Raw genomic sequence first — 27,633 nt, forward strand, 5'->3', positions numbered from 1 at the left:
GATGTACCTGCGTGTATGTGAAGGCCAGAGGTTTATAATATGTCTTTTCTGCTAGCATTGTCCTCTTGCAATTTTGAGATAGAGAATCTCACTGAACCTGGAACTCACTGACTTGTCTAAACCAGTGATGCTCAACCCGTGGGTTTTGAACCCTTTGGGAATGAAACAACCCTTTCACAGGGTGTCTCGTATCAGATAGCCTGGATATCAGATATTTATAATATGATTCATAATAGTTCAAAAATTACAGTTATAAAGTAGCAACGAAATAATTTTATGGTTCTACAACATAAGGAACAGTATTAAAGGGTCACAGTATTAGGAAGGTCAGGAACCACTAATCTAAACTGCTTGACCAGCTAGACCCCAGCTTCTTCCCTGTGCCTCCCTAACACTGAGAATTACAGGCATGTCCCTGTTGCTTTTCACCTGGGTTCTAGGGTCTGAACTCAGGTTCTTGTGCTTGCACAACAAACACACTTTTACTAACTGAGCCATCTCCCCAGATCTGCTGCTATTTTATTTCGTGATTTCCCATCATAACATAAACACAGCACAAGTGCCATTCACCCATTTGTTGATGGCCCAGCATTGTCATACAGAAAATGTGTTCAGCTGGCTTCTCTCTCTGCTGGTTCTACTCTCTGAGATTTTATTTACCCAAAATTAAGCTCAGTCTGAAATTGCTAAACGGAAACTTTGAGAATCAGTTCATAAATTTAAAATGCCATGCCAATCTTAGAAGCATGGTAAAATCTCACACTGTCCTGTTCTGTCCCATCCAAGTTGGGAGTCATCCCTTTGACCATTAGTCACCTCAGCTATCACATCGTTTGTCATGATGTCACAATGCTTGCACAGGTATAACCATGATTTTCTTCATAATGGCCCCAAAGGACAAGAGGAATGATGCTGAGGAGGTGTTAAGGCACACGGTGTGGAAGAACAGATTAACGCTGGGGCTTGTGGTTGCTCTGTAGACCATAGCCCACATAGGAGTAGGTACTATCCTACACTGACATTCACTGGGAATGCTGGATCATGTCACTCCTGGAGAAAGCAAAAATGCATTCAGTTAGAGCAAAGTGAGGAAAGGATGACTACAAATGAATGCAAACCCTAAGAATTGTTTGCTCTTTTTCAGCTAATCATCTATCTGCCCATCATCCTTACACACTGTAGTCCTAGGGTGTGTTTGCTCTACTGAGCTCAGAGCGGCTTGTCGAAGTGGTGGGGGTGCATTCACTACTGAATCCCTATGCTACTGTTTATTTTACTTAAGATCTTTTAGGCTGGCCTCAAACATGAATTCTTGTCAAGGAACAAATAGCAATTGCAATGTATCATCATATTCTCACAAAACCACATAGCTCTCACTTGTGTTCAGACATCACCACCTGTTGATGGCAGCAGATATGTAGGAGTTTTGGCCTTTGTCATTCTTGCCCTTCTGTCTCTTGTAACCACTCTTTCAGCTCTTCTGGGGTACTCACAGCAACCGCTCCTTCATAGACTCTGAGTTGTGACTTTGTGCATTGTGTTGCTTTAGAGCTATGTCTCTAACTAAACTCTCAGCCCCAGAAGAGGTAGTCTTAATTTCTCACTGTCACCACAAGCCGAGCACACTTGGAATGACCCTCCCAGTGCTTAGTTAATGTTTGTCGATGACATAAGGCTGTATTCCCCAGGTCAGTACTTAACCCATGCTCTAGTCCAGATTTCACCATCTGGTGCTGCTCCCAAGCTATAGTCCAGAGTTACGCAGGCTGTCTGTCTGGGCTCCAACACATTGAGATGCTCCTATTTTTTTATTGTGTACTTCTCTTCTTCCCAAGCTCATGAACACTCTGGGGGAAAGCCATTCATGATAAATTAAATAGTTTCCCACTCTCCAAGCACCGCAGCAAGCTGCCAACACCACTTACAGACTCAGTTCAAATTTCTATCCCAGGGATATTCTGAAACCTTGACAAATCACAGGAGTGCTTGGCTTCCCCTCCCCCAGGCATGTTTGAAACCAGAGTCTCTGACTCCAGCAGCATAGGCTGTACCTAGAGGCCTCACCAACACAGAGTTGCTAAGCTTCACTCCCAGAGTCCTGTTCAGGCCTGGAGTAACAATTCCGAATTGGCATGCTTATGATATTTCCAGGTGATGTAGGCAGATGTTGTGGGTCTAGGTATCCCACTTTGAAGTCTCAATGCTCATTTGATCCCAGGGGCCATGCTCTCTTCACCAAGTTCATAATGTCTTGTCATAGAATATTGAAAATGTCAATCCTCTACTCTCAAGTACTTCCTAGCTATCTGCTTGCACCTCTGCAAACATACTGGATCTCACTCGTCAGTCTGAATGGACTCTTTATTTTATTTTTTAAGAATCAATGACTTAGTCAGGCGTGGAAAGCCCCAGCTCACACATGAATGTAGCTTAGTAGCCTCTGAGATGGAGCCCTGCGGCGAGCAATCATTACCCAGCAGCATTTGGCACCATGCCAGGCAGCCGACTTTTTCAAGAAGCCTCTCCTGGTCATTTAAGGAAGTCTGTAACCATGAAATGCAGGCTTTCCAAGAGCCTGAATGTTAGATACAGCCTGAGGAGGGATCCAATAGTGTGGCTGGGCCTTTAGAATATCGGAAAAGGCTGATTGTGATACAAGTGACCCAGGGTATGAGGCCATCGGCATACTCAAATACGATCTTTTCCTCTTGTATGTCTGGAGCTTCCGAGACCACCTCTTTCCACACTTTAAGTAATATGAATCCCTCTGAGCAATGTCCACCACAGGTGGTAACTGTATACTGTCAGCCACTGGCAGCCTCAGGCACTCCCAGAACAACATAGGGAAGATATAGGTTGCTTCCCTAAACCCTAGGCTAACTGGGAGGCCTTCAAGTTGGCTGGGCTGGCTTAGCATGCCTCCTCTAGGATTAAAGAGTGAGGGAACCTGTGCTCCCATGCATACCAGTCATGAGGTATGCAGCTTCGCCTACCGTAGCAAGTAGCTGCTGGAGACAGCACATGAGAAAGTACTAGAGTCTGTCTGCAGGATCAGGGCAACAATCCAGAGGGTAGACTTCAACGCAACTCACTGAAGGAGGCTAAAAGGGGGCTCCGTGAGAAGGGGACATCATCTGTGTGCTATGACATCATCTCTGTGATTGCACAGTGGTGACCGCAAAAAGTCACCAAGAAAGAACAGCTTCCTGACTTCCAAGAGGACTTTGAGCATGGGCCAGGCCCCAGAGACATCAAAACGGAAGAGACAATCTAGGCTTGGATGGCTCCACACCCATTTCTCACACAGGCTTGACGCTAGACACAAGGTAAGTGAGGTTCCCTCCCTTTACTCTCAGGAGTCAGGAAACATTAACTTTAAATTGAGTTCAGAATAATTTGTACTAGACTGAATATTTTGTTTATTAGAATGGGAATGCTATAGTTAGTGAGCTAAAACAGCTACAGACTGACGGACCAAGAATTTATTCAAGCCCCAGAAAAGAGAACTCATTCATTCAGTGACTTGTAGGATCAAATGGAAAAGAGCCCCATTCCTTGGGGACAATGGTGTGTGGAATCTAGCTTCTGTATGCCAGGTATATCTAGCTATTGTAATGTTTTCTTTCCTAGATTTAAGGGAAAGAATTTTTCCTGTGATAGTCAAATCTCACATTCATTATGTTTTTGCCCAATATACTAGGAAAGTTCAACCCACATCTCTAACTTTATTACCAGCAATCCTGTGAGAGCCCACCATTTATCATGCAGACCAGGATCTATGGCACAAACTCATTCATGTATTTGTACAAGTTACAAATGGAACTTCTGGATTAGGAAACCAAAGTTTTCAATTTTTGCAACAAGGGTTGGTTAGCAAGGGTTATTTAGCCACCATGGGGCCATTTGGTGATATCTAAAGATCTTGGGATAGGAGAAGGGTTCCTGGCATTATCTGGATGTGGTCTGAATGAAAATGTCCCCTATAGGCTCAGATATATGAGCACTTGGTTCCATGTTGAGTGCTGTTGAGGGACATTGTACCGCCTTTGGGAAGTTGAACCTTGTTAGAGGAAGTAGGTCACTGGGGTCAGTTTTCAGTGTTTATAGTCTCATCCCCAGTTCCTGTTCACTCTCTGCTTCATGCTTGTGTTTGAAGATGTGAGTTCTTAGTTCCCTGCTCCTTGATACCTTGTTTCTCTGCTATCATGGACTCATTCCTCTGGAACCATAAGCCAAATAAGATCTTCCTTCAGTAAGTTGCTTTTCGTCATAGTATTTTATCACAATAACAGAAGAGTAGTTAATACAATAGACAAATACTAGGAACACAATCCCACATCCCACCAAGCACAAAGGCAGCCTTTAGGAAAGAGCTATCCTGATTCAAGCATCTTTATGGCTATGACTCTAAAACTGCAGGGGGTGGAACCTAGGATTCCTGCAGATGTCATGTATCAAATCCCATATCCAAAGTAAGTACAATACAAAGAATTATGTATTCCTATAGAACCCAGGTACAGTCTACTGCATCCTGTAAATCAACTTCAGGGTGATTCATATGACACTTATGTGATCACATTCCTATGCTTATGTGTATGACGATTCAACAAACTACCAGAGGGGGATATCAAGGTGTCATTGTTTATATAAACAAAACAGATGAGAGTGTGTGTGTGTGTGTGTGTGTGTGTGTGTGTGCGTGTGTGTGTGTGTCCACTTACCAAATTATTTCTTTTGTGAAAATGCTTCAGAAAAATGGGTTCACTGAGTCAAAGTATATGCACAGTTTCCACTTCAGTGTAATTTTTCAAAATTATCCCACTAAGAGTATATAAGACAGAGCTGTGTAAGATTTAGTGAGGAGGAGAACAAACCAAGTAGCAGGTTGGAGCTGGTTCCCCAGGGATCCCTAGTGCTACTCCAAGCTGAGGAGACAGTGGGCCAATGATCATACTTCACTGAATTTTGCTGCTTATGCTCAATAGCAGGGCACAGCCACCTCAAGGGCAGTGTACTATGTGATAGTTGTCTACCCTAAGCCAGTGTCTTCTTGGATTCACAATGTCCACCCGTCCACGAGATCTTCTCCTACATACACTTCCATGGGCTTTTCTGTTAACAACATATATTCTTTGACTCAGAAAATCAGTTCAATTGCAAGAGACATTTGGTTCAACATAGTAATGTTTTTCATCTAGACCTTGTTACATGTTTTATTAAGTATCTAATTCCAAATTAATGTTGTGGGTCCCTAAACTTTATTTTATGATTTGAATATCTCCCTCCAAACTTCATGTCCTGGAACCTAACTGTCAAAGTCAAATGTTTATGTTATTTGAGACTGAAGCCTTTGAAAACCAATTAGGGTAAGATGAGATCATGAGGGTGGAGCCCTGTGATGACATTAATGGCTATATATAAAGAGGAAGAGAGACTAGCTAGCACCTTGCCCTATCTCATCATGAAATACCCCTGTTTCATTATGATGTAGCCTGAAGTGATCTTCAACATGGATGAGAAACATGCTCTTGATCTTCCCATCAAGAACCATGAGGCATCTGGGTTCTTTCCAGCTTGAGACAAGTAAATATTTATTGTTCATTAATACCCAGCCTATAGTATTCATTTATAGTCAAGGAAAATAAATTGCTAAAACACCCTATGTATGACTTTATTCAAAGATAAGATGATCAAGGCAGAGATTGTAGTGACACTACAAGCCAAAAAATGTCAAACACTATCAGCAAACCATCAGAAGCTCTGCAAGTTGCTTGAGATAGCTTTTCACTTGAGGTCTTTCTGACAAATTACACAGTGCTTCTGATGTTATTTCTTCCCTATGATGTTAGGGAACCAGCTCCGCCAATACCTTGCTTTGAATATCTAGCCTGCAGAAATAAGAGACTATTGATTTCTGTCTTTCTAAACATCTAGTTTTATGGGACTAAATTCCTAATACAAGTGTGTGTGTGTGTGTGTGTGTGTGTGTGTGTGTGTGTGTGTGTGTGTGTGTGTGCGCGCGCGCGCACGCGCATATGTATATGCAAGCACTCTCTCCCCTAAGCACTCACACGTGAAAGCCAAACACTTATGCTATATGTCTTTCCCTATTGTTTTCACACTGGTGTTTGTTTGTTTGTATATTTGTTTTGTTTTGTGAGATAAGATCTCTCACTGAAACTGAAGCTCAATGATTGGATAGGCTGGCTGGTCAAAGAGCCTTGGGGATCCCCCTGTCTCATCCTACCCCTAGCATTGATATTACAAGCACATACTCAGCTTCTTACATAGATGGTAGAGTCCAAACTCAGGTCTCATGTGTACACAGCAAGCACTTTGCTCAGTTAGCCATTTCCTCATGCCCGCTACTATTGGCTTCTAATCTTTATTATTGAACCCATCAGACTCTATTAACAGGGATTCAACTATTGCTTAGCAGAACTGATGAATGAAAGAACCAACAATGAGGCAGTCTCAGGAGACATCTGTTCTACCACAAAGAATTAAAATACAAAATCAGGTCATTCAAGCCATCCAAAATCAGACATTGAGTTGATGATAGGGCCAGATTTAGAGGCTCTGTGATGGTGAGTCCCACCCAACATTGCTTATGCTGTGATGGGAACTGAAATTACAGCTGAGCTTTGCAGTCAATGCAGACAGGAAATGCCCTTTAAGACTTGTAAATTCTGTCATCAAAGCCTACCTATTCGTTTGCTATTATCCTTGTGGATAGAGGGATAGAGGAAGCCAACAAAGCACATAGGGCAGTTACAAGGTTCACCAGGCCCCTTCCTAAGCTTATATGAATGGTAGCAATTGCCACCAGTTGTGCAAGTTGTGGAGGGAACTCTCATGATACCATGGTGGGTGGACTTTGTAGTGATACAGCTGCATTTAAGACACCTACTTGAGAAACCCATATTCTTGAGAGTAACCCCAATAAAGTCCTTGGTCCACAAAGCTTGCCTTGAGTAGAACCAATCATCTAAATACCCCAGAAAGTCTTTGAACACATAGCAGTATCCTTTCTCCAGAACCCACTGAGTCATATTCCTGGGGTGAGTCAGGATCTGCCTGTTTTATAAGTTGAGTTTCTAGAGGAACTCTTCCATAGCACGATTACAGTCTGAGGCTACAAGTGAAGGTATGGGCTTAAGCTGTGTGGTAGGCTAACATTGCTGAGAACTCCCTCTTTATGCCCTGACCTCTTTCTGCACACCCCCTCTAGGCCTAATCCACAATCTGACTGATTTTAGTAGTGGTCACTGTCTGTCACTCTGGTTTACATGTGGCCAGTACTGAGTACCATGGAGAATCTTAACGTTAAATATAAATGCTCATTGTAGTCTGGTGTCCGGCTTGATCCTCAAGATTCAGAGTGACTCTGGTTCATCAGCATCATGCTTTGTTAGAAGAGGAAAGGGTAGCAGTCATCCTCCTATGGAATTTCTAGGGAATAACAAAAAAAAAATTGGGGTCATGAGGGTCCAAACATTCTTTCAAGGCTGGCAAGGGCATCTCATAGGGACTTCCAAGGGTACATACAGGGCAGATCCTATAAGCTGCACTTTTTCAATCCCTCCAAAGGAAAGAGTAGTGGTTCTAGAATGAGAGCCTCAGAGTGTGGAGGCCAAATTAATCACAGAAGATGCTTGGTGAGGCCATTGTTCCAACACTGCCTGCACTTCTCTTATTGAATGTGATTCAGGGGATTAAGTCAGCAAGATGAAAGAGAGAGGCAGAGAAAGACAGAGGGAGGACTCGATTAATGGTATACTGCTGAGTTATTTTTCTCTTAAATATCTTCTCCTTTTCATCCATCACAATGCTCTGACCTGATAGGAAATTTCTACCCCTCTTATTAGTGAAATGTCTCTGTGCAGGCTCAAGGTAGATTGTGGAACTCGTGGGGATAATGTGAACAGAAAATGAGGATGCAGTCAGGGGTCAAAAGGGATAATGCAGGGTGATTAAAATCTGCCAGAAACCTCCAAGCTTCTGTTTACCACGGTGTGTGACTGCTCACTGCTTCCCCGGGCTCTACTACTGATGATTTGGCTCTGGTGACTTCGAAATCTTCTGGCATTTTTCAGTGAACTAGTAATCAGTGGAGAGAGAGGAGCTTTTCATTTCCTCCTAAAGGATGGGGCTTCCTCCCCAAACCCCATTTCTAACTTTCCTCCTCCTGGTTTTTGCTTCCTTCTGAGCAATCCATCCATTCACAGTCTCTTCTGATTCCTTTTGTGCATCTCCGCAACCCTTTCCTTTATCTCTCAGCACTTTAACTTCTTAGCTTTCTTGCCAGGCTGCTTCCTGTCTGCTGCAGGCCTCTGCTAGCAACCTCGGCAGCAGACTGTCACACAGGCACACCAGCAAGCTCCAATGCTCAGAGACGTTCAGAGCCTTCAGCTCTTGACCACTCTTCAGCCTTCTTAGTGTTGCTCTCTGCTGAGGTATGAACATGTCTGTCCTATTTCATCTGCCAAAACCTAACACTGAAATACCAATGCTAATGGTACAAGGAAGCAGGACTTCATGGAAATGACTAGGTCATGAGGGCTTTTCCTTATGAGTGGACTGAGGTGCTCACAGATTCTTGGTCTAAGGAATTGTTCAGGAAATGGCTTTGTTCTAAAAGTCAGCTTTTCATGGTATGCCTGCTCTGTCCTGTCACGTGATGCCTTTCACCATGCAATTATTCAGGAAGAAGACCTTCATCAGGTACCAACACTATATTTTTGGACTTTCCAGCTTTGGCATCCATGAGTTATATAAACCTCTATGCTTTATAAATGACACAGAAGTATTTAGTTACTGCCACAGAAAATGTGTTCTCTGGCTATCACTCCCATTCTCTCCTTTTTATTCTTCTTTCCCTTTCTCTCTAACATCTATCCATTCGTCTGTCTATCTAGCTTTCTATATGTCATCATGCTATATAACTATGCAATTTAATTGCATTCAGACCATATCCACTTTTCTACCTATCTTCCTGTGTGTCATCACACTATGTAACTATGCCATTTGTGCCTATTTTAAGCTCCAGCCAATCAGTGTTTCTTATTAAATTTGTTAAATGTTTCATATCTCAGGCCTTTGTGGGGTTCACAATGTATGCTTATACAATGAAGGCCCTTAGATATCTTAGGGCTAAGTGTGTGTTATTCCTATAAACTATCCCCAACTCCTCCCTTGGATCCTCAGAGCCACCTCCAAGCTGACTTGGGCTAAATGTCACTTTCCCAGAGACTCTTCCCTAAGCTCCCTCCAACTTACGTAAGATTCTAGGTATAACTCCCGTAGCATAATCTTATCCCCTTTATAGATACTTTAATGTCAGTCTTCCACTGGATTCTCAGTCCCATGAAAGCAGATAAGACTACAGTTCTTTAGTTCTGTATCATATTTTCTACAGTATGCATGCTTGACTGACTACCCCTTTCCCTTTGCCTCAAATTCTGTAACCCATTGACAGGTACTAAAGTCTATCCTTTGTTATCAGTCCATCAATGAGGATTCTTCTTAATGCAAACCACAGAAATTCAATAGAACAGCTTAATGGCCTAAGGGTGGAAATTTTTAGAACAAAGACAGTCTTCTGGTAAGGGCTTATATAGCAAATCAAGAGCTGTCACCTAGGGCCTGGTTTCTTCCTGACTCCATGCTACTTCTTAAGTATGCCCTCCTTGAGGGCATTGATAACTTCTATCAATGGCCATGCCCTACACTCCCTAAGTGTTTTCTCAAAGCATCCAGACAAGAACTGGAGCTTTGGGGCTTTTCTTTCCAAGAATTCACTCCTGTGAACTCAAAAGCCATTGGTTCTAAACCAATCATCATGGGTTTTTCCTTTTTTTTAATTTATTTTTTAATCTTTATTAACTTGAGTATGTCTTATTTACATTTCGATTGTTATTCCTCTTCCCGGTTTCCGGGCCAACATCCCCCTAACCCTTACTCCTCCTCTTCTATATGGGTGTTCCCCTCCCCATCCTCCCCCCATTACCACCCTCCCCCCAACAATCACGTTCACTGGGTGTTCAGTCTTGGCAGGACCAAGGGCTTCCCCTTCCACTGGTGCTCTTACTAGGCTATTCACTGCTACCTATGAGGTTGGAGCCCAGGGTCTGTCCATGTATATAGGCTTTGGGTAGTGGCTTAGTCCCTGGAAGCTCTGGTTGCTTGGCATTGTCAATCATCATGGTTTAATGCAATCATGTATCCTTGGGCTGCCTCTGACAGGGAGACCAACTGGCTGAGAGTACAAGAGCAGTGCTATGCCTAGTAAAATGTAGGGTTTAGCTTCCAACTAGAAGTTAATACAATATGGTCAACAGTCCTTTAACCTTGCTTGAGTTCAAGAAGTCACTCGTGAAAACTCCAGCCAGACACACCTTCAGAATGTATAGGTTGGCTTAGATTTTTCAAAACTTACTTTAGTTATGTTTCTTTAATCCTTCAACCTCCCTTCTAGCCCACCACCTACCAGAGGTAGGGGAAAAGAAAGGTAAATAGGAAACAGAGGTTGTGGATCTGTTTAGAAATAGTTCTTTGGGGCAATTACAATCTTCCTTGTCAGCAGTCTAATCCACTAGCAAAACACCAAACATGAATCAGCAGTGGCTCAATCCAGAAGAAACTTCAAGGCTTCTCCAATTGGCATGAGTCTGTGGAAGTGGCAAAAAAAACAACAACAACAACAACAACAACAACAATCCCCAAAACAAACAAACAAACAAACAGAATACCATCAGAAGTTCTTTGGTGCATTTCTCTCTACATAGTCATGACGAGTGAAAATGAGCAAAGAAAACAAAGCAAACCAATGTAAAAGTGTCCTCACTGAAGACCAGCATCAGTGAAGCCTAACAAAGACAAGCAAAAAGTTGCAAGGCGAATCAATACAAGAGAATTATCTACTGTCTGCTGGGTTATGCTTATACTCTTTCCAAACATCATGTGTCCTCTCATGTGTCCGCTCCAACAAAACATCATGGGCCCTTTCACCAGGCAGCTTCCAGAAAAACACCACATGTATGTTCTCAGCAAAATATCCTCTCACTTTGTCTGCTTCAGTAAAACATACTATCAGAAGACATTTCCAGAAAAACATCACATGACACAACTGTGTCTCCAACAAACCCAAAATTTCCCACTTCATGGCCTCCCTTCCAAATGGTATTTATGTGTGTGCCATAGATGTCTGTCCTTTCATGTAGAGTGTGCGACTATCTTTTAAGTAACTCGGCTATGAAGCATGTTCTCTCTCAGTGTAAGAGTATGCATTAAAAGCACCAACTCAATATACTATGGATTCCATGGATCAAGGATTATTTAGGCAAACTGGGGGATTATTTATCTGGGCTCCAGAATATGGATCCAGAAGGGATCATGGATGGGTAAGTCTTTTATCAAGGATGACTCAACAGCTGGAAGCAGGAGTACCTGACAGCTGATGTTAACTTTCTGGTGGAATCTCAACTGAGCTGTTGCCTTGAACAATTTAAGAAGATCTCCTTGTATGGCCTGAACTTTCTCGAAGTGTGGCAATCTCAAACATTCTAAACCCAAGACTCCAAAGACAAATGTCCCTAGAATAAACAAGGAGGATCTTCATTTTTAGGTAGGTCCAGGTTTCTGTTGCTATAACAAAATAACTGAAGCTGGATACTTATAAAGAAAAGACATTTATTTGACTCAGTTTTGGAGACATCATTTATTTGATCTCTGGTGAATGTTCTTCGGCTATACACACCATGGAAGAGAAATGCAAAGGGAACATCCATACACAGAATAGATCACACTTGTAGAATGGCTTTTATCTAAAACAATGTGTTCTCATAAGAACTAACTTATGCATAAGATATGCATTCATCATCCTCCAATGACCTCACCACCTCCCACCAATTCCCATCTCCTAAAGCTTCCACCACATCTGAACTTTACCACAGAGGACAAAGCTTCCCCCACACAAATCCTTGGGGGCACACTCAACTCAAGTTCACAACACAGTGCATTGCATGACCCTGCCTCTAAGTCATATTTCATAAGTCTAGTGTCATCATTGGAGCAGTCACCTCACCCAGTCTCATGAAGGAACACAAAGCTTCTTTATCTGGAAGGAATGTTAAGACCATACTGTGAAGAGTGTGGGTGAGGCCATGGCTATCATCTAAAGGTCTGAATCATAACCAGAAGTAATTTGTCAGAAAAAGAGAAAGTCCCCAGGGACTATTCACACTGTTCCTGACTTCCCCATTCTCTGCTCCGACCCCTCAAACACTTCTATCCCATCCTTATGCCCCCCTTTTTATGCTTATTCTCTTCTCTTGTTCCTTTGACCTTTACCATCTGTGAATAGCAAACTTTTTTGTAGTTTTTCAAATGGAAGGCAATTCACTCTCCTCAGGACCTTTGTACATGCCACTCCCACACCACATAAGTAAGCAATTATGGTTCTAACTTAGACCTACCTTAGGTGCTACCTTCTAGTGGAGACTTTGCTTAACATAGTGTGGTGGAAGGTGGTGAGGTCATTGGAGGTCCTAAGCCCAGAAATGATGAATGCAGGTTTTGTGGGATAAGTTAGTTCTCATGAGAACAGGTTGTTTTAGATAAAACTTGTTCTACAAGTGTAATCTCTTCTGGGTTTGGATGTTTCCCTTTGCATTTCTCTTCTATGGTGTGTATAGCTGAAGATCATTCACTAGCAGCCTAATAAATGAAGCTCCTTGATCTTGGAGTTTCAGTCTCCAAAGTTGTGAGCTTAAGTGGTTTTTTTTTCTTTATAAGCATCCAGCTTCAATTATTTTATTGAACAGAAGTAATTGAACAGCAGAAACCTAGACCCATCTAAAAAGGAAGATCCCCCTTAACATTACTTACCATTACATAATATCTCCGTTTTGGGGTTCTGCATGGCTCCTTGTTTCTTCTAAGCTGTAGATGCTCTGACGGCACAAACAATAATCCATCTCTGTAAAGGTCATAAGGCATTTCAGCACACAGCAAGTCCCCAGAGAGGATGCAGCAGCACTTGGGAGTTGGAAGCAGGGATCAGAAGTTCAAGGCCATCCTTAGCTATATAGTAAGTTTCAGGCCTGCCTTGAGAAACAATACAAAAATAACAAAACAACCCCTGCCCACCCTCAGAACAAGACTATGCAGCGTATTCTGTCTCTGCTTCAATCACAACCTTGGATGTTTTCCTCTTTGAGACAATCTCTTCCAACTTCAACCACCAGCATCCATCTTCCTTGCTTGAAAGTGTTCCTCTGGCCACCAAAGCCTGCATTCTAGAACAGTTCTAGCAGCGGGACAAGAATTTCAAAGAATTCATGCTCCCTGGAAGTAGCCTTCAAACAAAGATTGATGTGATTGGTGGACATATAAGTTGGCTCCCTCACCTCTCAGGAGAGATAACAGCATGTGCTTTAGATTGGATGCTAAAGTACAGCTGAGCTCATCCAGGGCTGCTGATTCCACAGTGCCACACCCTCTGTTGGCTGCCTCCCCTTGTTCTTTTACTTCCTGGTTTCCAGGGTGCCAACCAACTCTTGCTTTCTAATGCTGGACCCAGCATCTGCTTCTCAGAGAGCAGGCACTGGACCAAGCACTTGCTGAGTAAAAGAGTAAAACTATATCCTAATCCCTGCCACCCTTTACTATACTCAGTCTGGAGCACCGCTGATTGCCAGCAGTCATACAAGTGCTGAGCCAATAAGAGCAAATGCTCAGCAGGAAATTGGAAGCCTTTGTGTCTGCTTCTGTTGACATCTGCCATCAAGACACCTGCAAAGGGGCATTATTTCACTTGAAAGTGAGCTGCTGAAAAGTGGCGTTGAATGAACTGAATCAGTGAGCAACATATTGCCCGTGATCGGCGTCAGTCGCACAAGAGATTCCTCACCAGGCAAATGCTACTGCCCGTGTCTCCTCTGTGTGACAGAGGAGTAGCATTACACAATCCTGTCCTGCTGCAGAAATGGTGATCAAGAGTCACTCTGGTAGGTCACTACCTTAGTTAGGGTTTCATTACTATGAAGAGATGCCATGACCTAAGCAACTTTTTATAAGGACATCATTTAATTGGGGTTGCTTACAGTTTCAGAGGTTCAGTCCCTTGTCATCATGGTGGGAAGGATGGCAGGATCCAGCTAAACATAGTGTTGGAGAAGAAGCTGGGAGTTCTACATCGTAATCCAAAGGCATCCAGCAGAGACTATTTTCTGCAGACAGCTAGAAGGAGGTTTGCTTCCAGACCAGGTAGAGCCTGATACAATTCCTCCAACAAGGCCACACCTACTTTAACACCTCCTAATAGCATCACTTCCTGTGGGCCAAGCATTCAAACACATGAGTCTATGGGGGCCAAACCTATTCAAGCCATCACAGTCACCCAGCAGTGCACTGAATGTAAATGTTAGCACTAAGATTGGAATCATTATGTCTCTCTTTTCTCTCCTCTGCCAACTGTTATTACAATAGATAAGAGGACCATAGTAGACTACATACGGTTCTGGGGTCAGAGAGGATGCCTTCTCTTCCATTCCCACAACACTTCCCCAATTACCCCTTTGTAAATATTTCCTTTCTGGTTAATTAATCGGTGTTTGCTGAGGATACTGCATTGAGTCTGAGGTGAATGGGCATGAAGGAAGCTTGAAAAGTCTATGTGAAACTTAATCCTTTAAGGAATTTGAGGTTCTGCTCACCCCACAACCAACCCTAGCTTTAAGGGGCATAAGAAAAGCAGGGATTTGGGGAAGAGGCATTTATACTTCCTTCTCATGGCTAAAAGAAAACCATTTTTTTAAAAAAATCCTCCATAAGGTTATCTTAGGACTGCTAAGGAAGCCAAGGATTTAGTCCATTGGTAGAACAGTAGCCTAGCAAGGCACAGAGCCCTGAGTTTTGTTCTAAGCACTGGAAGGAGAAAGAGCACAAGGGAATGGAGGGAAAAGAGGAAGAGGGGACGGTAGAAAAGGGGAGAAGGGTATAAAAGAGGAGAGCCTTCTGCTGTTTAAACTACATGTCTCCTGTGGCATGAAAGGGGAGGGCTGAACAGGGGTACCAAATAAAGAAGGGGCAACCCAGGCCAAGTGCCTGTTTTCCACTGGCCGGCTGTAACCTGATGCTAACCCAGAAGACCCTGATCCTGTGCTACTCCACCTCTTTTCTTAGAGACCACAGAAGGCAAAACAAAGCCCTAGGATTAAAATAACAATTTCATCTGGTACACAGGGCAAAGCCAAAGTCTTTGCCTCTGTAGCTAAACCTTTAAATGGTCTTGCTTCTGTCCCAATTTTTCTAGACTACTAGTCAATTTCCATTGTCCCCTACCCCTCAACACACACATATACCAACTGACAGACAAGACAATGTGCAGGATTCAAATCCAGGGTACAGTCTTGAAGTGGAGTGCTTAGCAATGTGTCATTGATTTTTATCATATTGCATATAGTAATGGCTTTCATTACTGACTTCTAGTGCAAGTACATAATGTATTCCAAACATATCTTCACATACATCTCCACTACCCTCTCTCCACTTTTGAGCTTCTGCCGTCACTGGTGGCCACTGATAAAAGGATCCCCTTTGACTAAAATGACAGTGGTATCATGCTACAAAATAAACATAGTTATTAAGAAAGTATTCTGACAGCTATAACATGTCTATTTGGCAAACAACAGGCTTAGCTTCTCCACTAGGGCCTATGACCTCTCTGGTCTTGCACTTTTGACTGGGTTTATAGGACCAGACATGTATTCCTTCCTGCAAAGCAAGCATCAGCTCTAATCATAAAGTATTTGGTGACACTCCCAACATATTTGCCACTATTGTACTAGTAAGCTCATCTTGACAATGTCATGAGCTTGAATGAGTCAGTATTGTTGCATGTGAGGCCCACAGCTGAGTAAGACTCTTGATGGCTGTTCTTCCCCAGTAGCCTGCATAAAAGCTTCTGGAAATATACAAGTGCTCTATTTTTCTTTCTATTGGTGTAATAAACACAGAGATAAAAGGCAACTTGAGAAGAAAAGGATTTATTTTGTCTTTCAACTCTCAGATTGCAATCTATCACTGAAAGAAATCAGAGAAAGAACTAAAGATGAGCTTAGAAGCAAGAACTGAAGCAAAGGCCATGAAGGACTACTGCTTACTGGTTTGCAATGCATAGTAATGTTTAATTTGCTGCCTTATATAACCCAGGAGCACCACCAGTAGCACCACCCATAGTAGCCTGGGCCTTTCACATCAATTTTTAATCAATAGAATTCTCCCTACTTGGGGCACAGCCAGCAGAGATGAGCTGTATACTGTCTCTCGACCTCCATATCTGGTCCATGGCCCTGTCTACCTTCCCAAAGTAACCAGTAGGGCTCCAGGAATATCCAAGTTATATCCCTCCCCACCAATCCCCTACCTGCAGGGTCCACCTGGGACACATCCAGCAGAGGTGAGTGGACTGATGTTCCTTGAACTCCACTGTCAGGGCCACAGTTTTACTGCCTTCCCGAGCAGTCCTGCCAGCATCAGGAACATCCAGTCAACACCAGGGACAACTAGATGGCAAAAGGCCAGTGTCAGAACAAAATCAATAAGAGCCAGGGCAATATGGCACCACGAGAGCCCACTATCATAATACAGCAAGCCCTGGACATCCTAACACAGCCAAAGCACCAGAAGATGACTTTATAAAGATGATGGAGGCCTTTAAAGAGAAAATTAATGAATCCCTTAAAAAATACTGGAAAATACATTCAAATAGGTGAAGGAAATGAATAAACTGCTCAAGACCTGAAAATAGAAATAGAAGCAACAAAGAAAACACAAACTGAGGGATTCCTGGAGGTGGAAAACTTAGGAAAGAGAACGGAAACTACAGATGCAAGTATCACCAACAGAATATAAGAGATGGAAGAGAGAATCTCAGATGTAGAAGATATGATTGAAGAAATCCATGTATCAGTCAAAGAAAATGTTAAAACTAAAAAGTTCCTGGCATGAAGCATCCACAAAAATTGGGACACCATGTAAAGAACAAACCTAAGAATAATAAGAATAGAATAAGATTTCTAGCTACAAGGCCTCCCCAAAATTACAAGGCCCAAGAAAATTCCCCCAACCTAAAGAAAACGATGCCTATAAACATACAAGAAGCTTACCAAATGCCAAACAAATTGGAACAAGAAAGAAAATCCTTCCACTAAATAATAACCAAAATACCAATGTACTGAAGAAAGAATATAAAAGGAAAAGGAACAAATAACATATAAAAGCAGACCTATCAGAATTGTACCAGACTTCTTGATGCTAAAAGCCAGAAGGCCTTGGGTAGATGTCTTACAGACACTAAAAGGCCACAAATGCCAGTCCAGAGTACTATACCCAGCAAAACTTTCAATCACCATAGATGGAGAAAACAAGATATTCCAAGATGAAACCAAATTTAAACAATATCTACCCATGAATCCAACCTTACAGAAGATACTAGAAGAAAAATTCCAAACCAAAGAGGCTAACTACACTCAGGAAAACACAGGAAAAAATAACCCCACACCAGAAAACCAAAGGAAAGGAAACATGTATACGCACTACCAACAACAACATAAAAATTACAGGAAATAACAGTCACTGATCATTAATATCTCTCAACATCAATGGACTCAATTCTCCAATAAAAAGACACTAGTTAACAGAATGGATGTGAAAATAGGATCAATCATTCTGCTTCATACCAGAAAGACATTTCAGAAACAAACATAGACATTACCTCAGAGTAAAGGGCCAGAGAAAGGTTTTCCAAGCAAAGAGGCCCAAAAATACTTAGTGAAGTAGACTTCCAACCAAAATTAATAAAAAGAGATGCAAAAGGACACTTCATATTCATCAAAGGAAAAATCCACCAAGATAATGTTTCAGGTCTAAACATCTATGCCCCAAATGCAAGGGCACCCATATTTGTAAAAGAAACATTGCTAAAGTTTAAATCATACATCAAACCCCAAACATTAAGAGTGGGATACTTAAACACCCAACTCTCACAATGGAGAGGTCATGAATATTGAAAATAAACAGAGAAATAAGGAAAGTAACAAAGGTAGAGTCAAATGGACCTAATAGATATCTTCAGAGCATTTCACCCAAACACAAAAGAATATACCTTCTTTTTAGCACTTCACAGAACCTTCTCCAAAACTGACCAAATAGATAGTCACAAACCAAGCCTCAACAGATAAAAGAAAGTTGAAATAAATCATTGTATCTTGTCAGAGCACCAGAGATTAAAGCTGGAACTCAACAATAACAAAAACAACAGAAAGTGTACAAACTCATAGAAACTGAACATCTCTCTTGTCAGTGACCACTGTGTCAGAAAAGAAATTAAAGAATTTCTAGAACTCAATGAGAATGAAGGCACAACATAAACAATGAAAGTAGGGGTTGGGGATTTGGCTCAGCGGTAGAGCGCTTGCCTAGCGAGCGCAAGGCCCTGGGTTCGGTCCCCAGCTCCGAAAAAAAAAAAACAAACAAACAAACAAAAAAAAAACAATGAAAGTAGTGCTAAGAGGAAAGTTAATAGAACTAAGTGACTTCATAAAGAAATTGGAGAGATCTCATACTAGCAACTTACAAGCACACCTGGAAGCTCTAGAACAAAAAGAAGCAAACATTCCCAAAAGGAGTAGAGAGCAAAAAGTAAAGTCATGGCTGAAATCAATAAATTAGAAACAAAAGGAACAATACAAAGAGTCAATGGAACTAAGAGCTAGTTCTTTGAGAAAATCAACAAGATAGACAAACTAAAACGCAGGTGCGGGGTGGGGGGGGGGAGAGAATCCAAACTAAAAAGATTAGAAACGAAAATAGGGACATAACAACAGACACTGAGGAAATCCAAGGAATAATGAGGTCTTACTTCAAAAGCCTGAACTCCACAAAATTGGAAGTCTAAATGAAATGGACAATTTTCTCAATAAATACCACTTATCAAAGTTAAATCAAGATCAGGTAAACAATTTAGATAGTCCTATAACTCCCAAGGAAATAAAACCAGTCATTAAAAGTCTCTCAACGAAACAAAAAAAGTCCAGGACCAGATGGTTTTAGCACAGAATTCTAACAGACTTTCAAAAAACTAATACCAATATTCCTTAAACTCTTCCACAAAATAGAAACAGAAAGAACACTACCAAACTCATTCTATAAGGATACAGTTACCCTAATACCTAAACCAGCCAAAGACTCAGACTCAAAGAAAGAAAACTTCATACCAATTTCCCTTATGAACATTGATGTAAAAATACTCAATAAAATACTAACAAACTGAATTTTAAAAAATCAAATACATTATCCACTATAATCAAGTAGGCTTCATTCCAGAGATATAGGGTTGGTTCAATATAAAAAAATCCATCAATGCAATCCACCATATAAACAAACAAAATGAGGGGGAAAATGCACAGGATCATCTCATTATATGCTGTAAATGCCTTTGACAAAATCCAACATTCTTTCATGTCAAAAGTCTTGGAGAGATCAGGGATACAAGGTAGATACCTAAACACAATAAAGGCAACATACAGTAAGCTAATAGCCAATATCAAATTAAATGAAAAGAAACTTAAAGCAATTCAACTAAAATCAAGGACAAGACAAGGTTGCCTATTCTCTTCAGATCTATTCAATATAGTACTTGAAGTTTTAGTAGAGCAATAAGGTAACTAAAGGGAAATTAAGCAGATACAAATTGCAAATGAAGAAGTCAACATGTTGCTATTCTCAGATAATATGATAATATACATAAGTAAGCCCCCAAAAAATCTACCAGACAACTCCTACAGCTAATAAAAACCTTTAGGAAAGTGGTTGGATACAAAATTAACTCAAAAAATTAATAACGTCCCTTTATACAAACAAGTAGTAGGATGAGGAAAAAAATTAGGGAGACACCACCTTACAATAGCCACAAATAATAAAAAAAAAAATCTTGGTTTAGTTCTAAAAAAGCAAGTAAAAGATCTGTGTAACAAGAACTTCAAGTCCTTGAAGAAAGAAATTGAAGAAGATATCAGAAGATGAAAAGAGTTCCCATGCTCACGGATTGATAGGATTAACGTAGTGAAAATGGCCATCTTATCCAAAAGCAATCTACAGCTTCAATGTAATTCCTATCAAAATCCCAACACAATTTTTTAAAGACTTTGAAAGAACAATTCTCAACTTCAGATTGAAAAACAAAATATCTAGGATATCTAAAACAATGCTGTACAATAAGAAGTTCTGGATGTATCACTGACCCCAATTTCAAACTGCAGTACATAGCAATAGTAATAAAAAATGCATGATATTGGCATAAAAACACACAGGTTGATCAATGGACTAGAATGGAAAACACAAAAATAAACCCAAATACCAATGGACAGTTAATTTTTGACAAAGAATTCAAAATCATAAAATGGAAAAATGCATATTCAACAAATAGTGTTGGTCTAACTAGATATCTGCATGTAGAAGAATACGAATAGATCCATATTTATCACCCTGTGCAAAACTCAAGATCAAAGACCTCAACATAGAACCTGATACACTAAATCTAATAGAAGAAAAAGTGAGGAACTTCCTTGAACACAGTGGCACAGGAGACAAATTCTTGAACTGAATGCTGATAGATCGGGCACTAAGATCAACAATTACTAAATGGGGTCTCATGAAATTGAAAAGCTTCTTTAAGGCAAAGGACAGCATCAATAGGAAAAAATGGCAGTAAATAGAACGGGAAAGTATCTTCACAACCCTACATCCAACAGAAGACTAATATCCAAAATATATAAGAACTCAAGACATTAGTTGTCAACAAACCAAACAAACCATTAAAAATGGGTACAGAGCTAAACAGAGAATCCTTAACAGAGGAATCTCTAATGGCTGAAAAGCACTTAATGAGATGTTTTATGTCACAAGTCAGTAGGAAATGCAAATCAAAATGACTCTGAGATTCCATCTTATCAGAATGGGTAAGATCAAAAACTCACGTGACAGCACATACTGGCAAGTTTCTGGAGCAAGGGTAATACTCCTCCATTGCTGGCGGGAATACAAACTTGTACAACCACTTTGGAAATCAATTTGGTGGTTTCTCAAAAAATTGTGAATAGTTCTACATCAAGATCCAACTATGTTACTCCTGGGCATATATGCGAAAGATGTTCCACCATCCTACAAAGACACGTGCTCAACTATGTTCCGAGCAGCCTTATTCAGAATAGCCAGAAACTGGAAACAATCTAGATGTCTCTCAACAGAAGAATGGATAAAGAAAATATGGTACATCTATATAGTGGAATACTACTCAACTGTTAAAAACAAAGACATGAAATTTGCAGGCAAGTGAGTGGAACTAGAAAATATCATCCTGAGTGAGGTAACCCTGACCCAGAAAGACATGCATGGTATGTACTCACTTATAAGTGGATATTAGCCATAAAGTACTAAATAAACATGCTACAATTCGCAGACCCAAGGAAGCTAAGTAACAGGGAGGGCTTGTAGGAGGATGCTTGACTCTCACTCAGAAGGGGTACAAAATACACATTAGAGGTATATGAAGGGACAGGACTGGGTGGGAAAACGGGTAGGGAGGGGAACGAGGGTGGGTGGATCAGCAGGGTGGGGGTGGGGAGCAGGCTGGGAGAGAGAACAGAAATCGCTGGGACTAGCTGAAAACCTGTGATACCAGAGGCTCCTATCAGAGTGACCCTAACTGAGACTCCTAGCAGCTGGGGATATGGAGACTGAAGTGGTCACCTCCTGTAGCCAAATGGGACTTTCAGGGTAGGGAGAAAGACATCAACCAATTCACGAAACCTTCAACCCAAAATTTGTCCTGCCTACAAGATATGTGGAGATAAAGATGGAGCAGAGGTTGAAGAAACAGCCAATCAGTGACTGGCACAACTTGAGATCCACCCATGGGAGAGAGCTAACCACTCATACTATTAATGGTACTCTGTTATGATTGCAGACATGCACCTAGCATGGCTGTCTTCTGAGAGGCTTCATTCAGCAGCTGATGGAACTAGGTGCAGAAACCCATAGCCAAAACTTAGGGAGAGCTCCAGGAGTCTTGTGGAAGAGTGAGGGTAAGGATTGAGGGAGTCAGAGGGGTCAAGGTCACCACAAGAAGACCTATAGAGTCCCCCATGGGGACTCACAGAGACTAAATCACCAACCAAAGGGCCTGAATGGGCTAGACCTAGGCCTCCTACACATTTGAAGCAGATGAGTAGCTTTGCCTTCGTGTAGGTGCACTAACATTTGGAGCAGGGTCTGTCTCTGACTCCGTTGCCTCACTATGTCACCTCCCTTCCCCTATCTGGGCTGCCTTGTCTGGCCTCAGTGGAAGAGGATGTACTTAGTCCTGTTTCTACTTGATTGCCAAGGCAAACATGACGGTCGAGGGCCTTCTTCTCTGAAGAGAAGGGGAGGGCGTGATGGGAGAAGCGATATGTGAAGGTGAGACTGGGAGGAGAGGAGGGAGGGGGCAGAGATCAGGATACAAAGTGAATAAATAAAACAATAAAAAATAGATAATACTGAAAAACAAAATCTCCACAGTCTAATGTACAGGCCAATCTGAGGGAGGTGTTTTTCTCAATTGAAATTCCCAGATGACTCTATATATCAAGTTACTTACTTGATAAAACCTAACCAGTACAGAGGCCTAGCTAACAAAAAAGGAAGCTCCCATCCTAGTCCCAGATGAATTTCTTTATTATATCTTGCAGTCAGCATATGTGGCTCCTTGAGCAACCTAGTTCCACTGAGCAGCCAATAGTAGTGAGTACTGTTTGTATTATATTAACATCTTCCAAGGCCTTCTTGACCAACAATATGTATCCAGGTAGCCCATTTATAACACTGGGATTTTCATTTAAAAATACATAGCTTGAAGTGGAAATTTCTGGTTACTTTGGTGAGTCAGTGTGCCATATATTTTTCTGGCAGCTGTCTTATGAGAGGATAATTTGCTGAAGCAGACACAGAGAGGATGTTTTACCAAGAACAGACACATGATATTTTTCTGGAAGTTGTCTTGTGAAAAGGCATGTGATATTTTCCTAGATTGGACACTAGAGAGGAAGCATGATATAGACCTACCACCCCACAGACAGTGAGAATATGCTCTTGAATCTGTTCTCCTTGCAACCCTTGATGGTCTTCACTGACAGCGCTCTTGCACTGGTACACCTTGCAAGACTTTGCTGGTCTTTGATCTTCATTTGTTGTGACTTCATAGAGAGCAAAACCCCAAAGAACTTCTCATGGTATTCCAACTGCTTTTTGCCACTTCTACAAACTCATGCCAATTAGACAGAACCACAGGTTTCTTCTGGATACAGTTGCTATGAGGTTTCTTCTGGATCTAGCCACTGCTACTGATTTGTGTTTGGTGACACTATTGAACTGAACTGCTGGTATCTTGACACTATTGAACGAGACTGTTGATATCCTGACAATGAAGATTGGAATCGCCCCCAAAGAACTACTTCTAAACAGGTCCACATTCCCTTGTCCTATTAACTATCTTTCTATCCTACCTTTGCTCAGTGGGCTAGAAGAAATGTTGAAGCATTAAAGAACCCTAAATAAAGTTAGCCTTGAAAAATCTAAGCCTACAATAGCTTCTGAGAAAAAAAAACACCCACTCACATGTGATATTTCTTGAGACAATTTGGTACTTTATTTTTTATTAAATTATCAAATATGATTTTCTTATGGCTTAACATGCATTGTTAGTTTTGGATGACTTACCCCCTTTCCCCTGACCTCCTGTCCCAATTAAACCTGTCTAAGTCTGAGTTACCTCATTTAATTTCCACTTCCATCATTTTCCTACAATTTCATGTCTCCTTATGGCTGAATAAAATTCCATTGTGCATATGTACCACCTTTTCATTATCTACTTATCAGCTGATGGATTTCCAGGCTGGTTCCATTTCCTTACTATTATGAACAGCGTAGTAGTAAACATGGGTGTTTACTTGGTAGGATAGAAGTCCTCTGAGCATATGGTATAGTAAGGTCATATGGAAGTTATATGTTTTGGGTTTCAAGAAACCTGCTTTCTATAGCAGTTGCATCAGTCTGAAGTAGAAATTTCTGGTTCTGTCATGTGTTGCAGACTCGCGTGATGTTTTGCTGGAGCAAGACCCATAAGAGGACCTGTGATGTTTAAAGAGGCAGGATGCTTGTATAGCTAGTCTTGCAGCCCTTCACTGGTCTAATGTCTTTGAGTCATTGAGAGGGACACAGCAGAGAACTTTTCCTGGCATTCCTGCTGACTCATGTTGATTTGGCAGAGTCCCTGTTGTTTCTGCTGGATTGTGCACCGCTGCTGATTCATCTTTGGTGTCCTGACACTACTGAACTAGACTGCTGGTGTCCTGACGATAGAGATTGGAATCACCCCTCAAAAAGTACTTCTAAGCAGGTCCACATCCCTTTGTCCTATTGACCATTGTTTCTCCACTTCCTTTAGGTGGTGGGCTAGAAGAGGAGTGGAAACATTTGAAAACCCTTATTAAACAGGTTTTGAAAAATCTGAGCCTGCACCAGTCTACAGTTCCACCACCAGGTAAATAATGTATTTAGTGAATAAGTTCCCCTTTCTCTGCATCATTGGCAACATTTGTTGTCATTTGTTTTGCTGATGAGATGTCAACCCAAAGTAGTTTTAATTCACATTTCCTTGGTTGCTAAAAATGTTCAATATTTTTAAAAATTGTTTATTGGCCACTTATATTTCTTCTTTTGAGAATATTTTATTCAATTCTTTAGTCCATTTTTAACATTGGATTATTGTTTCCCTGTTATTGAGTGGAGGAGGGTAGCTCTCTTTATATTCTGGATAGGAATCTTATGTCAGATATATTACTGTCAAATATTTCTCCTTGAACTCACAGAGAGCTGACTCTCAAGTGCTGGGATTAAAGGAGTGTACCACCACACTCAGCATAGAGTTAAGTTTTATGCAGAATGAAAAATAAGAGTCTAAGTTTCATTCTTCTATATGTAGTTATCCAGTCTGACCAGAGTCATTTGAGGAAGATACTGTATTTTGCACAATTTTAGGCCTCTTTGTAAAAAAAAAATCAAGTGGTTCTAGCTGTCTGCACTGATATGTGGATCCTCCATTCTGTTCCACTGATTTATGTTCCTGTTGTGGTGTCAATGTGGTATTTTCATTCCTGTGCCTCTGAAGTCTGATATCATGATACTTCCAACATCACTCAATTGTTGAGGCTTGCTCTAACTATCTGAGGTCTTTATGCCTCAGATATTAATTTTAAGAGCATTTTTTTTCATTTCTAGGGAAAGCAGTGTTGGAATTTTGATGGGAAACGCTTTGGATCTACAGATTTGCTCTTGGTAAGACAGCTACCTTCATAGCTTTGTTATTATGACATACATTTTCTCCATTACTAGCCTCAAAGAGATGCTAATAATGAAGGAAAGTTGGATTTTGCCAGATATGTTTTCCACATCTATTGAGATGATCAGGTGCTTTCTTTCCTTGAGTCCATCTCTGTAATGTATTACATTTATTGATTTTCGTACAATGAACCATCCCTACATCTCTGAAATGAAGCAATTATGATCATGATGAGTGATCTTTTTTATGTGCTCTCAAATTTGGTCTGCCAGTATTCTGCTGGAAAAAAAATAATGCCTCTATCATCATTAAGGAGATTGGTCTGTAATTTCACCTTTTTGTTGTATGCCTATCTAATTTGAGTATCAGGGTAATGTTGACTTTGTTTTGAACTGTGGCTTCTTCTGTTTTATGGAATAATTTGGTAAATATTAGTGTTAGTTCCCCCTCAGAAGCCTGGTAGAATTCTGTAGCGAGCCCATCTATGCTTACATCTTTCACCAGACAGACTTTTCATGATGGTATCAATCTTGCTCCTTGTTATTTGAATAATTTTTCATCTTGGTTTAACTTTGGTTCTTCATTCCTGTCTAGAAATTCATCTCGTCCACTAATATTTTAACATTTAGCTGAATATAGGTTTTAAAGATGCATCTTGATAATTTCTCATTGTTATCTATATTAATGTCTTTCTTTTCATCTCTCATTTTAAAATTTGGGTTTTCTCTCTTTTTTTTTAATACGATTAGAAAGTTTTGTCGGTCTTGTTTATTGTTTCAAAGAGCCAACTCTTCACTTTCTACATTTAAATCTTTGTTGTCTTCATTTATAGTCTGTCTTCCCATGATCCAGCTCAAATTTCTTTTTTCAGTATTCCCTACTTGGTTGAATTTCATTTTTATATTCTACATTGAATGCCTCATCTCTCTCTCTCTCTCTCTCTCTCTCTCTCTCTCTCTCTCTCTCTCTGTATGTTATTATTATTGTTGTTGTTGTTGTTGGATTCTAAGGCATGCATTGTCACCTTTTATTTCTTTGAACAAACTTCTCATGCTTTCATATTTTTAAAAAAATTTCTATAAGTCACTCTATTAGGAATCGTTACTTGAGGATTGGTAGATTTTGAAATATGTGTTATCTAGGTTTTTCATGTTGTGTTTTCATATCGGGATTTGTGCACAGACAGTGAGATTGTTGGCTGATTTTTTGTATTATTAATTTGAGTCATGTTTCTTCTTTCATTTGTGTCATAAGGAGAACTAGGTTGTAATACAATTGAGATGCCATTTCTCTGTTAGGTGTTCAGAGTACCAGGCTCTCCCTAGTTCTCTGCAAGTAGAATGTTGTCTACAGTAACAGTCACGACCCAGAGTAGACCCATATGAAAATAAATGGGAGGAGGACTTTTAAGACAAAAAGGTGTCTCATGAGGGAATTTCAATGAAAGGTAGAAGGAAGAAAGAGATGGTAAAGGCGTGCTGAAGATAACTTAGAATATGCTCAGATCTCTGGAGGCTGAAGCTCGGGGACTTTGCAAACCAGGCCAGACTTTCTTCTTTGGGAAATGAGAACATAAAAGAGTAAGGGCACAGTGAGAAAACTCTGTGTAGGGCAAGAACACTGAGGAGCTGAAAGGCCTCCTCTGAGAGCTATCAAAGATAGAATAGATGCAGAGGAGGGAGAACTGGGTGGAGGTGAGTGATGCAAACTGACTGGCCCAATTGTAGGCTTCATCTGAATTCTCCCACATGCCTTTCCTGGCTCCCAAATGCTGTCTGGCCACTGGGAGTTGCTCTGCCAAAATGCGTTATTTTTACTTCAGGATGCTAATTGAGCATGGTCCTGAAGGATGCTGAAGCAGATTCTGGGTGATACCAAAGCCCCTCCCACCCATTTCCTCTAACAAAAAAATGTTCCAGTTCTTGATTACCAGGTAAAATTGCTCTCACCTCTTCTCCGAAGCTTTACACACTCTCCCGGCGTGACTCACAATCTTCCCGCAGCAGCACCACACTCATGTGTGTCATTATGTGGCACATTGCTGCCTCCCAAATGTGATTGTGAGTTCTCTGACTTTCCGGAGTCATTCTGATGTGTATTTGTGTGGTGGTGGTGGTAGTGATGGTGGGTGGCGTTGCTCTCCAGACCTGACTCACAGAGCCCTTCCTCTGATTCTTCATCCTGGCATCTAG

General features: G+C 41.0%; 1 long non-coding RNA gene across 1 annotated transcript; it reads right to left on the reverse strand.

Moving 5' to 3' along the window:
• Positions 1–5,574: 5,574 nt before the first annotated feature.
• On the reverse strand, positions 5,575–27,633 carry LOC148000095 (uncharacterized). Its single transcript, XR_015641575.1, has 4 exons — positions 27,391–27,633; positions 16,430–16,568; positions 12,889–12,979; positions 5,575–7,452 (listed from the first exon to the last, which is right to left on the reverse strand). It is a non-coding gene; the product is annotated as an uncharacterized LOC148000095 (long non-coding RNA).

This window comes from Rattus norvegicus, chromosome 17 (assembly GCF_021556685.1).
Source record: "Rattus norvegicus strain SHRSP/BbbUtx chromosome 17, alternate assembly SHRSP_T2T, whole genome shotgun sequence".
Lineage (NCBI taxonomy): Eukaryota > Metazoa > Chordata > Mammalia > Rodentia > Muridae > Rattus > Rattus norvegicus.